The sequence below is a fragment of the Saccopteryx leptura genome, chromosome 3 (genome assembly GCF_036850995.1).
Source record: "Saccopteryx leptura isolate mSacLep1 chromosome 3, mSacLep1_pri_phased_curated, whole genome shotgun sequence".
Classification (NCBI taxonomy): Eukaryota; Metazoa; Chordata; class Mammalia; order Chiroptera; family Emballonuridae; genus Saccopteryx; species Saccopteryx leptura.
The window spans coordinates 31,262,087-31,279,211 of NC_089505.1; the positions used below are offsets into that span (position 1 = coordinate 31,262,087).

A 17,125-nucleotide genomic window follows, 5' to 3' on the forward strand; every position below is an offset into this window, starting at 1 on the left:
TGGCCGGTTGGCACAGTGGTAGACCGTGGGCCAGGCGTGTGTATGTGCTGGGTTCAATTCCTGGTCAGAGCACACAGGAGAAGCAACTATCTGCTTTTCTCCCCCTCCTTTGCCCCTCCTCCTCCTCTGGGGCTGAGGTTGGCTCCATGCTCTCTGCCTCAGGCAGAAAGAAAAGCTCAGTTGCTGGGCAACAAGCAACAGAACAAGGCTCCAGATGGGCAGAGCATCGCCCCCTGGTGGACTTGCCTGGTGGATCTTGGTCAGGCACTAGTGTGAGTCTGTCTCTGCCTCCCCTCCTCTCACTTAATAAAACAAAAAAAAAAGAAAGAAAACATTATGATTTTACGTCTTGGACATAATGTAGACAAGTTTTACACAACATTCTGTACTGCACTCCTAAGGGCTGTGCAGAGGATTCATTATTCAGGCTTCTCACTGTGAAGATGGCTGTCTGCGCCTTGTATTGATGTCTGAATTCAAATTGTCCGTTTATAAAACTCCAGTCATCGAATTTAGGGTCCAGCCTATTCCAGAATTGCTTCATCTTAACTAGTTTTGCCTGAAACTCTCCTACTTCCAAATAAGGTCATATTCTCAAGTACAGGTGGTTAGGTCTTCAACATAGGAATTCTTAGAATTCTTGTTTTAGAACTTCAGCGCATAGCAGTATATGTAAACAAGTTGAAGAATAAATAAATTTACAATTCTGAAATTATTATCATCATATGAATATGTAAATGCTACACTTTATTCACTTTAGTTTTCTCAAAATGGGGTAGCCAGGACCAAGAGGAATACAAAAGGGTCATTGCTATATAAGAGTTACTTCAAAATGGACTGGCTTTGGACAGCAAGCACATATCATCTCGTGTTTCCTGGGCAGGAATCTAGGGGCAGCTTAGCTGGGTGCCTCTTTCTCAGGCTGCAGTCAGGCTGTTGGCCTGGGCTGCAGTTATCTCTAAGCCTGGCTGAGGGAGGATTCACTTCTAAGCTCCAGAGACTCACTCACGTGGATGATGGTAAGCCTCTGGAGCCAATTGGCTGTCCCCTGGAGATATGAGTTCCTACCTTCAGGTGTTGCTATGAGGCAGTTTACATTATGATTTCTGGCTGCAGAGCCAGAGAGAAAAAGAACCCACCCAAAACACAGGCCACAGTCTGTTAGTTAATCCAATGTGGGAAATGTCACCTAGTCACTTCTGTTGTATTCTATTCATTAAAAGCAAGTCAGGCCTGACCAGGAGGTGGCACAGTAGATAGAGCATTGAGCTGAAATGTGGAAGGTCCGGGTTCCAGACCCCGAGTTCGCCGGCTTGAGTGTGGGCTCATCTGGTTTGAGCAAGGCTCACAAGCTTGAGCCCAGGGTCACTGGCTCAAGCAGGGGGTCACTCGGTCTGCTGTGGCCCCCCAGTCAAGGCACATATGAGAAAGCAATCAATGAATGTAAAGCCAGGAGCCACGGCCAGGGCCAGCATCAGAGCAGCCCGGCCCTTGCAGGTTCGCATTGGATTCGGACAGTCGGTAAAGAAACAGCGCAGCCAAAAGCTGATGGGCCATAGCCTTTAATCCTACCTTGCACCCGGCGGGCAAGTAAAAATACACACTGGGCTCCAAAACCCAGTCACACTCAGTGCTCACAAAGCCACTGAATTATCCGAGTTTCCTAGAATCAAAGGTTTCTAGCTCACTAACCTTATTCTCCTCAGTTCCCCATCTCCTTCCTTCTCCCAGATACAAACTCTACACAAACTGGCATCTCACTCAGCACTCCGCCATCTTGGCTGCTTTTCCTGGCCTACTCCACGTGGCCTCCTTTAGCTGCTGGCTCTACTCTCTCCGCTCTCTCATGCTAACACCTCAGGAACCAAGAGGCCGAGTCCCGTTCTGCCTCCCTTTTATAGTGTAGAAATCCAAACCCTTAATCCAATATACATAATAGGGAAGTCTCTAATACAAAGTCACTTCTCTGAGGCATGATAGGATTGTACCACCTTACACCAAAAAGGGTAGGAAAGGCTTAATCCCAAAACCAAGCCCCAGGCTACAAGGATTCTGCCTGCCTTTAGCCCACCCCAACACACATTAATATCACCTGGGCAACGGCCTCTTTAACAAAGTGAGCATAATACATTTTATCTGCCCAACAATGAACAACTAAGGAGCCGCAATGAGAAGTTGGTGCTTCTCATCTCTCTCCCTCCTGTCTGTCTCTCTCTCTGACTCTCTGTCTCTATCACAAAATAAATAAATAAATAAAAGTTAAAAAACAAAACAAAAGAAAGCAAATCAGTATGCCCAGCCTACACTTGACAGGCGGGGATTATACAGGGCGTGATTTAGGCAGAAAATTTGGGAACCATTTTAGAGGCTGCAGACCATAGGATTAACAGGGAAGTATAAACAGAGACAGGGAGAACAAGAGTTAAGAACTAAAGAGAAAAATGGAGGTAGACTCAAAAGAGCAAAGTAGAAAATAGAGAAGAAACTTATAGATTTTGATATGGAATAAGTGGGCAAGTTTGTTTCAGTTGCAAATTAAGTATAATATTTTTTATATTTACAGAACTATTGTTGATCATCTGTTTTTGTTTTAGGTTTTGCCTTGGATGGTGTTTTTATAGTTCAACTGGCTACTAGGTATGTCTGATATTTTTTACTTCAGTACTATATAAATTCTGTGGCTGCCAAAATAACAAAGAGGCTGTGGTTGCCCAGCCCTCCGGAGTCTACAGCAAACACCAGCTCCCTCTACTTGCTGACTGCCCTTTGGTGTTTCCTTCCCAAGCCCGTGGGGACCCACAAGTTCACAATGAGATGCAATTGTTACATTAAACTTAATAAAAGAAAGGTCAGATATAAAAGTTAAAAATTGAATGAGTTTAATTAAATGACTTGTGTAAAGCCAGTAGCTGCAGCCACCACCACAGCCACTGGCCCATGCAGGTTCAGGTTGATTTGAACAGATGGTAATGAAACAATGGAGCCAAGAACTGATGAGCAATTACCTTTAATCCTAGCTTGCACCCAGCGGGCAAGAAATACACACAGTAGGAAAACACTACCCTTTCCATTCAGGGCTCCCAAAGCCACTGACTTATCCGACTATTCCTAGAATCAAAGGTTTCTACCTCACCAGCCTTATTCACCTCTGTTCCCCATCTCCTTCTCTCTGCAAAAACTGCACAAACTGGCTTCTCCTTCAGCACTCCACTATCTTGGCTACTTCTACTCTGCAATGCTAATTTCAGAAACCAAGAGAGAGAGCCCCCCCGGCCTCCCTTATTTTATAGTATAGAAATTAAAGCCTTTAAGCCAGTATACAAATAAGGAAGTCTCTGATACAAAGTCACTTATCTGAGGCATAATAGGATTCCTCATAAAAGTGCACCACCCCACTTTATGCAAAAGTCAAGGATGTGGGAAAAGCTTAGTGTTGAGACTATCTTAGTATTAAAAGGGTGGGAAAGGCTTAGTCTTAAAACTAAGCCTTAGGCTATAGACTCTGCCTGCTTACAGCCTGTCCCCCACACCCAATGCAAATTATAAGTGAGCAAATATATACATCATATTTGCAAACTTATTTGACCCACAACTTGTTTGACATAATTAATTAAAAAATATGAACTAAGAAGCTCCTATTGGTTCCAGTCTGACATAGAAAGAGTTTGAAAATCACCTCTCCCATGTTCACAACAAGAAAAAGGCTCAACAACTGAAAACCAGTACTTTTTCTTAGATGCGGCAGAAAATTGAGATCACACACAAACCTCTTCCTGACAATTGGAGAGACAGCCTTACCGGGAGCAGAAGTCCACTGTTGGAGCCAGTAGTGGCGCTGATATAAACAATGTCCAAACCTGTAGAGAATAGTTATGAGTTTGAGCCAAACTGATGACAGCTGCCAGGAACCAAGATCTCAAGTGCCGTGGAGAAGGACAGTTCTGCAGCTTTTTGTCTGTGGAGATGACATGAAAGTGGGAGAAACAAGGCAGGATGGTATTTCAGGTTAGTTAATGAGATCAGGTGCTCTTGTGGGTGGTTTCTCTTGTGGCCTACTTGGCATGTACTAGCCCAGTCGGAGAGGAGGCATTTCAAAGGTATGGCAACCTAGACTCCCAGAAACAATGGACAGGCATTGCTTAAAGAAACCTTTTTATAGGGTGTGACTCATCACCGTGACTTGCCTAGTTAGGAATCTATGATCAGAGCCACCTGTGAGGTTACTTTCCAGGGAACACCTTTTCCTTTCTCGCTGATATGATCACTTCAGCTGTCACTGATGAATTGCTAGAGGTTCACTGTAGATACACTTGACAGAATTAAGGGGAATTCCAGTGTTAGAAAGGCTTTCACACTTTTATGAGTTTTACCTCTAATAACCCCAAAAGATTGTCTGGGAAAACAACTGAGACAAAAAAACAAAAAACAAAAAAACCACAAACAAAATAAAACAACCCCTCCAAAAACCCAACAAACAAACAAAAAAAAGAAAACAAAAACAACAACTCAGACTCACATTTTCTAAAAAAGGAAGAGAAATAAGCCCCTGAAACTTTTGCTCTCCTTATCAATGCTCCTCTTCAAGCAAACTATTAAACCAGAGCCTAACAAATTTGGAGAAAAGAAAAACCTCAACTCTAAACCTCCTGGCCTTCCTATCTCAACTAAGGGGGAAAGGAAAAAGACTGAGAAGAGCTGTGAAGGTCACAGCCCAGGGGCACTGGCTCATTACAAGATAGATGTAAAGCCAGTTGCCACAGCCAGCATCACAGCCGCCCGGCACATGAAGGTTCTCATTGGATTCGGAGAGATGGAAATGAAACAACAGAGCCACGAACTGGTGGGCCATTACCTTTAATCCTAGCTTGCACCCAGCGGGCAAGAAATACACACACTGGGCTTCAAAACCCACTCATTCATCAGTGAGTCTTGCCCAAAACATGTAGAGGGGATCAGAAACGGGGCAAAAGGCGGGGAGAACAGGACAAAATCGGGTGTGCACTGACTCTTACACTTCTCCAGGTCCCCAGCTCCTAGCTTAGTGTACACAAAAGACCTAATAGAAGTGGCTTCTAAGGAAGTAGAGTGATTCTTGCCCCCACCATCTGCAACCCTGGATAGTTTATTTCCATTACCAGTCATCTCCGCAGTTGATCTGGCTGAGCCAGCTGATACAGGGAGGTCAGTGCAAATACTGATCACCGTGAGGTGATTTTGAGGATGTAACGAGAAAAGCATTTGAAGACATCTGGTGAACTCTGAAGAGCCATCTGCATACATGTGTGTATATGTATATGTATGCACACCCATGTTTATGTATGTGTGATATTGTGATTTTTTTTAAAAATGATTGAATTTATTGATTTCAGAGAGAGGAGAGAGAGAGAAAGAGGGAGGGAAGACTGGGAAGCATCAACTCATTTCTCTTAATGTGCCTTGACTGGGCAAGCCCAGGGTTTTGAACCAGCCACCTCAGCATTCCAGGCTGACAATTTATCCACTGCACCACCACAGGTCAGATGATATTGTGATTTTTAATAAGAAACCTTTTGTCCTCGTCTCCCACAAAGCTCCTAAAAGCCTTGGAATTTCATAAGCAAAGAGGTTCATAAGGGTGTCGTCTGTTATGTTAATTAAGTAGCTTTTGTAAAGTAACTAAGAATGGAGCTTTGCCAGTGGGGGCAAACCTGTGCTGAGAGGGTTGGAACTTCAGTCCTGCCCTGACCTACCAGTTGGGGAGAAGGGCTGAAGATAGACTTGAACTCGCAATGACCTGTGATTTATTGAACCAGGCCTGTGTAAAGACAGCATTCCGACAGCCTCTAGCTGTTGAACACATGGAGAGGCTGGGAGGGTAGTGCACTCAGTGAAGGCAAGGAACCATGGTGCCCCTCTGCAAGCCTTGCCCTGCCCATCTCTTCTATTGGCTGTTCCTGTTGCAGTTCTTCTTCTTCTTCTTCTTATTATTATTATTATTGATTTTTAGAGAGAGAGAAGAAAGAAACATTAATTTGTTGCTTCACTTATTTTATGTGTTCATTAGTTGATTCTTGGATATGCCCTGACCAGGAATTGAACCTGAATCTCGGTGCATCCCAATGATGCTCCAACCAACTGTGCTACCCAGCCAGGGCCTAAGTTATGTCTTTTTATAAATGAATTGGTGATCAAGTGAGTACACTGTTTCTGAATTCTGTGAGCTCTTCAAGTAATTAATCAGACCCAAGAATGGGGTCTTTGGAACCTGATCCATAGACAGTCACAGGACAGGTGACAACTTAAGACTTGAAATTGGCATCTGAAGTGGGGAGAAGGGGGAAGTTGTGGGCCTGAACTCTTATCCTGTGGGATCTGACGCTATCTCTAGGTGTATAGTGTCAAAATTGAGTTGACTTGTAGGACACCCAGCTGGTGTTGGAGAATTACTTGCTGGTGTAGGAAAAAACCCACACGTGAGAGTTGTGTCAGAATTGTAGTTGGTCACAATTATATGTATGTTAAAAGTTAGAAATCTGCCTCCTTATTGTTACTAAATATATATGCATAAATATCATAAATTGAAATTAATTTTAGATTGTAATAGATAATAAAAATCATTTATTTGAACAAAGAAAAGCTGCAGCCTGGGAGACACAGATTCAGGTAGCAATATAAATTGAGACAAAGGGGAGACCTCCTTTTATAAGTTCCAATTCCTGTTCTCAGTGAGATCTACTTTATGTAAATGAGATTATCAAAATGTGCAGTTCTGACTGAATGGGGCAGGGCTCATTTCACTGATGGAACGGGGAAGCCAGGGTTCCCCTGCAGTGGTGCTAGAACTGGGTAAATGAGTGGAACATATGTGGGAAGCTGGGAATCCAGTCTGCGTTTCCTCTGGGTTTACGGTATATGATGAACCCCTGCCAGCAAATCACTGCTGGGCTCTTACGATTTATAAAATTTGGGCCCTCAGTTGAACATGAGAAGTCCATCTCAGCAGATAAGTTCTTTCTTGGGGTTCATATCAAATGAATGTTTCTTCTCTGGGTCCATATTAATATTTAATGGCTAGAACACTGTGTCAATTTTTTTATTGGCATGAATCTACTTGATACAGTGTTTGTATTGTAAGTATAGAGGTTCAGAATGACTCACTCCAAGATGTGCCACTCTGGCTTATTTCAAGCCAAAAACACTCAAAGTCCAAATCAAAGATCTTCTTGCTTATCGCTGAAAAAGATGAAAGATGTGCTCCAAAAAGGGAGCTATCGCCATGGATGACTATATTGGGCAGATGGTAAAGAAATGGCAGAGTCAGGATGGTGAGCCATTCTGTTTATTGGTGTCTCACTAAGACAGGCAAGCCACAAGAAAGGCCATGGAGGGCAAGGGATCAGGGAGGAGAGAAAAAAAAAAATCCTCCCTCACCTTTCAGTGATGGGGGCAGAATCTCTCTTCCAGTAAACATTAGCAAGACAACGCCCCTTCCAAGCAGGAAGGTAATTAGCCCTTTCACCTGGGCAGCGGCCATTTTTAACAATGAAAGTGATCAAAATGAGAAAAAAACAGATTTTACAAACTTATTTGCCCAACATCAGGTGTGTCCTTTTAGAGTTGTGTCTTCCTCTGATTGGTCAGCAGGCATCATTAGTTAAAGCAGCTGGTCCTGAGATCAGCCATATTGTTGCTTGTCTGGTTTTGCTGCTTTTCTGGACCTGGTGCTGAAATGCAGCTGAGGCCTGGTCCTATTTGATGTAGGTCAAACCTCATTGTTCTTGGAATTTAAAGCTTAAGGGCTGTTCTCTGGCCTCCTGTTCACTCGCCTGCTACATGCCAGGGGATGAAAGGTCAACCTGGGGTTGAGGTTCTGTTTTCCCAGTTTGCCAATTGCTAGCTGAAAGAACCTAAGGTCCAAACCAAAAACAGAAGGCTAATGTGTTCCAAAAGGAAATTTATTTTAAAAACTTCTGGGTGCAGGTGGGCTGAGACCAGCAAAGGGTGTCAGCCCCAAGGGAGGGATGGGACAGGGATTATATGGATTTGTCAAAGGGACTTGGGCAAAGACAGCTGCAAGATAACTTCTGTTTGTGGTTAGGAGTGGCACCACAGTTCCTCAAAATTGTCTGCACCCTAATCCAGTTGTTTCTTATCAGCATCCAGCTACAAGGGAGGTCTGAGCTGGATTACTGAGTAGGCAAGTTCTTCTTGCTCCTTCAGGCTTGCATTGTTCTTAAGAAAGATAGTGGTTGAGTGGCCATTTTATCCATCTGTTGGGCAGATAAAATGTATTATGCTCACTTTGTTAAAGAGGCCGTTGCCCAGGTGATATTAATGTGTGTTGGGGTGGGCTAAAGGCAGGCAGAATCCTTGTAGCCTGGGGCTTGGTTTTGGGATTAAGCCTTTCCCACCCTTTTTGGTGTAAGGTGGTACAATCCTATCATGCCTCAGAGAAGTGACTTTGTATTAAGAGACTTCCCTATTAGGTATATTGGATTAAGGGTTTGGATTTCTACACTATAAAATGGAGGCAGAACGGGACTTGCCTCTTGGTTCCTGAGGTTAGCATGAGAGAGCGGAGAGAGTAGAGCCAGCAGCAGGAGGAGGCCATGTGGAGGAGGCCAGGAAAAGCAGCCAAGATGGCGGAGTGCTGAGTGAGATGCCAGTTTGTGTAGAGTTTGTATCTGGGATGAGGAAGGAGATGGGGAACTGAGGAGAATAAGGTTGGTGAGCTAGAAACCTTTGATTCTAGGAAACTCGGATAAGTCAGTGGCTTTGTGAGCACTGAGTGTGACTGGGTTTTGGAGCCCAGTGTATGTTTTTACTTGCCCGCCGGGTGCAAGGTAGGATTAAAGGCTATGGCCCACCAGTTTTTGGCTCCGCTGTTTCTTTACCGACTGTCCGAATCCAATGCAAACCTGCATAGGCCAGAAGGCTGCTGTGATAGTGGCCCCGGCCCTGCCTGCTGGCTTTACACCATCACTAGGTGTAAAGCCAGTAGCCAAGGCCACTATCATAGCCGCCTGGCCCATGCAGGTTCGCATTTGATTTGGACGGAATGTAATGAAACAATGGAGCCAAGAACTGGTGGGCCATTAGCTTTAATCCTAGTTTGCACCCAGTGGGCAAGAAATACACACCGTGGGAAAACACTTCTCTTTCCATTCAGGGCTCCCAAAGCCACTGACTTATCCAAGCTTCCTGGAATCAAAGGTTTCTAGCTCACCAGCCTCATTCACCTCTGTTCTCTATCTCCTTCTCTTTGCACAAACTGCACAAACTGGCTTCTCCTTCAGCACTCCGCCATCTTGGCTGCTTCTCCTCTCTTCCACGTGGCCTTTCTCTGTTCTCCTCCAGCATGGGCTCCTCCTAGAATGTAATCACTCTTCCCGCGGAACAACGTGATCTGTCTTCCTTTTAAAACCTTTTGGCGCAAAAGGCCTCCCCCAACACATATTAACCTAATCTTGCCCATCCCAAGTGTTGGTCAAATAAGTTTGTAAATATGATATATATGTTTGCTCGCTTGTGACTTATATTGGGTGTGGGGGACAGGCTATAAGCAGGCCAGGTCGTTGTAGCCTGGGGTTTGGTTTTGGGACTAAGCTTTTCCCCACACCCTTGACTGATTGTATGATCTGGGTGGTACACTCTCATGAGGAATCCACTTATGCCTTGGATAAGTGACTTTGTATCGGGGACTTCCTTGTTTGTATATTGGATTAAGGGATTTTGGTTTTCTACACTATAAAGTGGGACAGACCAGGAGCTTGGACACACAGTTCCTGCTATCACAATTGCAGGGGCTTCCCTGATCCCTGGCCCTTCATGGGAAGAGCTGGTTTTCTGCTTTTCCCTTGTCTTCTTTTGTGGTTTGCCCGTCTTGGTGAGACACCAATAAATAGGATGGCCCCCAATCCTCTGACTCCGCCATTTCTTTATCGTCTGCCCGAATCCAATGGGAACCTGCATGTGAATGGCCACGATGGCGGCTCCTGGCCTTACACCAAGCAAGAAAGGCAACTAATATTATCACTTGGGTGACGGGCTTCCACGTGGGCAGCTCCATCTTTAGCAAAGTGAGTAATATATTCTGTCTGCTCAACACTAGGCAACTGGGGCTTTCTGCCCTGGAGACCTCTGTGCCTAGCCTATTGTCCTTGCTCTGCTCTTGTCTATCTAACCGTCTACCACACTAGGGTGGTATCTTTCTCAGATATTTACCTTCACTGAGCCTGTCTGTGGTCTTTTTGCACCTATAATTACATACTTGATAACTGTAAAGCCAGAAGCCAGGGCCAGGGCCATGCAGGTTCACATTGGATTCGGACAGTCGGTAAAGAAACAACGGAGCCAAAAACTGGTGGGACATCACCTTTAATCCTAGCTTGCACCCGGCGGGCAAGTAAAAACACACACTGGGCTCCAAAATCCACTCATATTCAGTGCTCACAAAGCTACTGACTTATCCGAGTTTCCTGGAATCAAAGGTTTCTAGCTCACCAGACTTATTCACCTCTGTTCTCCATCTCCTTCCTTCTCCAGTGTCAAACTGCACAAACTGGCCTCTCACTCAGCACTCCGCCATCTTAGCTGCTTCTCCTGGCCACATGGCCTCTTTCTGCTCTCTGCTCTTCTCCCTCTGCTCTCTCATGCTAATCATCCCAGGAACCAAGAGCGCAAGCTCCTGTTCTGCCCCCATTTTATAGTGTAGCTTCACAACCTCTAATCCAATATACAAAATAGGGAAGTCTCTACTACAAAGTCACTTCTCTGAGGCATGATTGTATTGTACCGCCCCACATCAAAAAGAGTGGAAAGGCTTAATCCCAAAACCAAGCCCCAGGCTACAAGGATTCTGCCTGCCCACAGAGACACACATTAATATCACCTGGGCAACGGCCTCGATGTGGGCAGTGCCACTTTAACAAAGTGAGCATAATACATTTTATCTGCCCAACAATCCACCCCTATGCTCACTTTACTACCCACAATCTATACCACCGGCATCCCTGTGCAAGGAAATTAGGACATTACACAAATTACAACATCACAAATTATACAATTTCAACAATTACAGAGGTACACTTCACCAGTCTGTGAGCACTTTGCCCAAAGTGCAAAATGTCCTCAGCCTACGGGAAAAGCTTCCCGGGGCAGGAGAGTGCTTCAAGCAAAGCCACCCCTACCCCCATCAGGGTATTTCACATTGTCCAAAATCTGTAATCCGTAAGTCCATCCAACAAAGGAGCCAATGCCCACTCCGGTCATAGTCCAGGAAATCAGTCCAAGCACATGGGGCGTCAGCCACCCCCCTCATTCCTGCCATCCTGGCAGGTCTTACACTGTCCCAAAGAGGAGCACATGGCGTCCAGCCCTATGTCCCCAAATTGCAGACCTACCAGGGCCACAGTAGGTGCTCCTTCCAGCTGGGCTTCCATCTTCTGGAGACTGCAAATCACAACTTGTAAAGCCAGCGGCCAAGGCCAGGGCCACCATCATAGCAGCCGGGCCCATGCAGGTTCGCATTGGATTTGGACAGTTGGTAAAGAAACAATGGAGCCAAAAACTGGTGGGACATCACCTTTAATCCTAGCTTGTACCCGGCGGGCAAGTAAAAACACACACTGGGCTCCAAAACCCACTCACATTCAGTGCTCACAAAGCTACTGACTTATCCGAGTTTCCTGGAATCAAAGGTTTCTAGCTCACCAGACTTATTCTCCTCAGTTCCCCATCTCCTTCCTTATCCCAGATACAAACTCTGTACAAACTGGCATCTCACTCAGCACTCCGCCATCTTGGCTGCTTCTCCTGGCCACATGGCCTCTTTCTGCTCTCTGCTCTGCTCCCTCTGCTCTCTCATGCTAATCATCCCAGGAACCAAGAGCAAGCTCCCGCTCCATCCCCATTTTATAGTGTAGAAATCCAAACTCTTAATCCAATATACAAAATAGGGAAGTCTCTAATACAAAGTCACTTCTCTGAGGCATGATTGGATTGTACCACCCCACATCAAAAAGGGTGGGAAAGGCTTAATCCCAAAACCAAGCCCCAGGCTACAAGGATTCTCAACACACATTAATATCACCTGGGCGACGGCCTCACGTGGGCAATGCCATTTTTAACAAAGTGAGCATAAAACATTTTATCTGCCCAACACAACTCCAGCCCAATTCTCATCCTCCAAAGAGGAACTGAAAACACCAGCTCCACTGCCAGGGGGCTCAAGCCCCAGGCTGCTGCCGCCTTCTGCTCCGCAGACCTTGCAGCTCCGGACTAGGTTTCAGCCTCAGCCTCAACCCCGGCCTCCTGCCGCTGCTGGCTCTCCACAATGTCCAGGGTAATCTGCAACTCACGAACCTGTGAATCCTCCTCCAGCAGTTGCTCCATTTCCAGGCGAATCTCGCAAACCTGGTCGGCCTCCTCCTCCAGCGCTTCCTCCAGCTACAGGGTCAGCATCTGTTTCTCCCGCGTTTGCTCCAGCTCCTTCCACTGCTCGGTTTGCAGGTCCCGGGCAGCCTCTTCCACAGAGCTCTCAGTTTCCTCACACATGGCTGTAAAAGTCAGCCAGACTACGGCCCCCAAAAGGACAGCCATGGGGAACCCTAACACTAGCCAGTCCTCTACTCCACCGCTCAAAGGCTCCTTGCCGATCTGTATCGAATCCTGCCACAGACTACGCCAAATGTAAAGCCCGTATCTAAGGCCAGGGCCACCATCACAGCAGCCTCCTGGCCCATGCAGGTCCTCATTGGATTCGGACAGTCGGTAAAGAAACAACGGAGCCAAAAACTGGTGGGCCATTGTTGGGCAGATAAAATATATTATGCTCACTTTGTTAAAGATAACACGAGGAGGCCGTCGCCCAGGTGATATTAATGTGTGTTGGGGTGGGCTAAAGGCAGGCAGAATCCTTGTAGCCTGGGGCTTGGTTTTGGGATTAAGCCTTTCTTACCCTTTTTGATGTGGGGTGGTACAATCCAATCATGCCTCAGAGAAGTGACTTTGTATTAGAGACTTCCCTATTTTGTATATTGGATTAAGGGTTTGGATTTCTACACTATAAAATGGGGACGGAGCGGGAGCTTGCACTCTTGGTTCCTGGGATGATTAGCATGAGAGAGCAGAGGGAGAAGAGCAGAGAGCAGAAAGAGGCCATGTGGCCAGGAGAAGCAGCCAAGATGGCAGAGTATTGAGTGAGAGGCCAGTTTGTGCAGTTTGACGCTGGAGAAGGAAGGAGATGGGGAACAGAGGTGAATAAGTCTGGTGAGCTAGAAACCTTTGATTCTAGGAAACTCGGATAAGTCAGTGGCTTTGTGAGCACTGAATGTGAGTGGGTTTTGGAGCCCAGTGTATGTTTTTACTTGCCCGCCGGGTGCAAGCTGGGATTAAAGACTATGGCCCACCAGTTTGTGGCTCCATTGTTTCTTTGCCGACTGTCCGAACCCAATGCGAACCTGCATGGGCCGGGCTGCTGTGATGGTGGCCCTGGCCATGGATACTGGCTTTACAGCCATTTTCTTTAATTCTAGCTTGCACCCGGCGGGCAAGTAAAAACACACACTGGGCTCCAAAACCCACTCACATTCAGTGCTCACAAAGCCACTGACTTATCCGAGTTTCCTAGAATCAAAGGTTTCTAGCTCACCAGACTTATTCACCTCTGTTCTCCATCTCCTTCCTTCTCCAGCGTCAAACTGCATAAACTGGCCTCTCACTCAATACTCTGCCATCTTGGCTGCTTCTCCTGGCCACATGGCCTCTTTCTGCTCTCTGCTCTTCTCCCTCTGCTCTCTCATGCTAATCATCCCAGGAACCAAGAGCGCAAGCTCCTGTTCTGCCCCCATTTTATAGTGTAGCTTCACAACCTCTAATCCAATATACAAAATAGGGAAGTCTCTACTACAAAGTCACTTCTCTGAGGCATGATTGGATTGTACCACCCCACATCAAAAAGGGTGGGAAAGGCTTAATTCCAAAACCAAGCCCCAGGCTACAAGGATTCTGCCTGCCCACAGAGACACACATTAATATCACCTGGGCAACGGCCTCCACGTGGGCAGCGCCACTTTAACAAAGTGAGCATAATACATTTTATCTGCCCAACAATAACATACTTTAAAAATGTAAGAGTAGCCTGACCAGGTGGTGGCGCAGTGGATAGAGCATCAGACAGGGATGCAGAAGACCCAGGTTTGAGACCCCGAGGTCGCCAGCTTGAGCATGGGCTCATCTGGTTTGAGCAGAAATTCACCACCTTGGATCCAAGCAAGGGGTTGCTCAGTCTGCTGAAGGCCCATGGGCAAGGCACATATGAGAAAGCAATCAATGAACAATTAAGGTGTCGCAATGCTCAATGAAAAACTAATGATTGATGCTTCTCATCTCTCCGTTCCTGTCTGTCTGTCCCTGTCTATCCCTCACTCTGACTCTCTCTCTGTCTCTGTAAAAATAAATAAATACATAAATAAATAAATAAAAATTTTAAAAAATCAATTAAAAAAATGTAACAGTAACATAACATTCCTCTGAAATGTAAAAATAATCTTCTTTTCCTGACCCCTCAGGGCATAACCTCTAGCACAATGGCCACAAATCCCCTCATCATCATTATCATGTTAATTGTTAACTACCCTATACCTGCCTATGTAAAACAAGCCTGGGTCTCTATAGAGTTTACTTTTTCTTCAATTCCAGAGATTTCCCTGCTTTACCTTCTCCTGCCTCCCTAATGTGTCATCAATGGATTTCATGTAACCCCCTATGCCTTCCCCTTTGATTGTAATGTATAAAATAAGTGGTGAAACTCTCATTCTCTGGAGCATTTTTTTTCAATCTACTGAGATTTTACCTCCTGGCAATCATCATCAGTTTGGCTTAAATCAACTCATAAAAAGTTCTTACAGGTTTTCATGTTTCTTATGTTGACATATCCCAGGGAAGGTCTCAGGGGAGAGTCTCAACAGAATTTTCACCAGCTTCCCAGTTGAGTTCTTTAACATGTCAGTGTACCAAATATGAGCATAAAGATTGACTAGGGTCATTTTCTGGTCACTTACACCTTCAAAGAATATCAGGGGATGAAGGTGGGTCTGCCCCAACAAGGTCTGGAATTTGTAACTAGATGCTCCTGAGTGTCCTTGTTTAGTGTAAAACCAGTAACCAGGGCCACCATCATAGCTTCCCAACCCATGCAGGTTCGCATTGATTCGGACAGTCGGTAAAGAAACAACGGAGCCAAGAACTGATGGTACATCACCTTTAATCCTAGCTTGCACCCAACGGGCAAGTAAAAACACACACAGGGCTCCAAAACCCACTCACATTCAGTGTTCACAAAGCTACTGACTTACTGCGTTTTCTAGAATCAAAGGTTTCTAGCTCACCAGACTTATTCACCTCTGTTCCCCATCTCCTTCCTTCTCCCTGCACAAACTCTGCACAAACTGGCTTCTTACTCAACACTCCACCATCTTGGCTGCTTCTCCTGGTCCCCTCCATGTGGGCTTTCTCTGATCTTCTCTCTGCTCTCTCCTCTAATATTAATCTCAGGAACCAAGAGCGAGCAAGCTCCTGTTCTGCTCTCATTTTATAGTGTAGAAATGAAAACCTTTAATCCAATATACAAAATAAGGAAGTCTCTGATACAAAGTCACTTATCTGAGGCATAATTGGATTGTACCACCCCACATCAAAAAGAGTGGGAAAGACTTAGTCCTAAAACCAAGCCCCAGGCTACAAGGATCCTGCCTGCCCACAGCCCTCAGGGCGACGGCCTCCATGTGGGCAGCACCATCTTTAACAAAGTGAGCATAATATGTTTTATCTGCCCAACATTTAGGAATGATAAGACCTTGGGTTTATTATCCAGCTGTAAATTGCTCAACCAGTTTGTTCAGCTGTCTGTTTCCCCACTTCACTTGCTAAGGAACATTCCTAGCTTCCTACTAATCTGCCTGTAAAGCCAGTAGCCACGGCCACCATCACAGCCGCCTGGCCTATGCAGGTTCACATCTGATTCAGACAGACGGTAATGAAACAATGGATCCAAGAACTGGTGGGCCATTAGCTTTAATCCTAGCTTGTACCTGGTGGGCAAGAAATACACACAGTGCGAAAACACTTCCCTTTCCATTCAGGGCTCCCAAACCCACTGACTTATCCGAGTTTCCTAGAATCAAAAGTTTGTACCTCACCAGCCTTATTTACCTCTGTTCCCCATCTCCTTCTCTCTGCACAAACTCTGCACAAACTGAACTGGCTTTTTCTTCAGCACTCCACCATCTTGGCTGCCTCTCCTCTCCTCCATGTGGCCTTTCTCTGTTCTCCTCCAGCATGGGCTCCTCTGCCCCATGTTATAGTGTACAAATCAAAACCTTTAATCCAATATACAAACAAGGAAGTCTGTGACACAAAGTGACTTATCTAAGGCACATTGGGGTTCCTCATGAGAGTGCACCACCCCACATCATGCAACAGTCAAGGGTGTGAGGAAAAGCTTAGTTTTGAAAAGATCTTAGTATTAAAAGGGTGGGAATGGCTTAGTCTTAAAACTAAGCCTTAGGCTATAATGACCCTGCCTGCTTACAGCTTGTCCCCCACGCCCAGTGCAAACTATAAGCAAGCAAACATATACATCATATATGCAAACTTATTTGACCCACACTACATCAGTAACAATAGTCAGAAAATCTTAGAAAAAGGCAAGTTTCTCATTCTCAACATAAGAATATATATTTTTTGTCATAGGACTCAACAAAATTATTTTTATTTTGTTTTGTTTTTAATATAACCTCAAATCATTTTGATGCAGACTAAACTAAGTCATAAATTTATTATTTATTTATTTTTGCTTACCAGTACAATATACTCTGGTGTCTCAGAAGTACCAGTTGAAGCTGTTAGAATGGCTTTAGTTTTCAAAGAAAGAACATAGATTTTTAAAAAGATACAACTGTGAAGACTGAGTCTAGCAGATGTCCTGATTTATAAGTGTTAAAAGAAAGAAAGAACAGGCCCCAAATAGAGTCATTTGCTCTCAGTGCAAACTCTAAAACTTAATGGCAGTGTTTACCTAACCCAACAGTATGACCTTTAAAGATTAATTGGAAATTTCCTGATTAGCATCCCCTTCATCCTAAAA

General features: G+C 45.2%; 1 protein-coding gene across 3 annotated transcripts in view; it reads right to left on the reverse strand.

Moving 5' to 3' along the window:
- LOC136398799 (pantetheinase-like) overlaps nt 1-4,113 on the reverse strand; it is a 32,556-nt gene extending 28,443 nt beyond the window's left edge. For 2 of the 3 annotated variants that reach the window (XM_066373203.1, XM_066373205.1), the window contains exon 1: nt 560-692. The gene's annotated coding sequence lies outside the window, so the exon portion shown is untranslated. Of the gene's footprint in view, nt 1-559; nt 693-3,798 lie in introns of those variants that run through there. The other variant, XM_066373204.1, reaches the window with a different exon arrangement.
- Nucleotides 4,114-17,125: the final 13,012 nt, after the last annotated feature.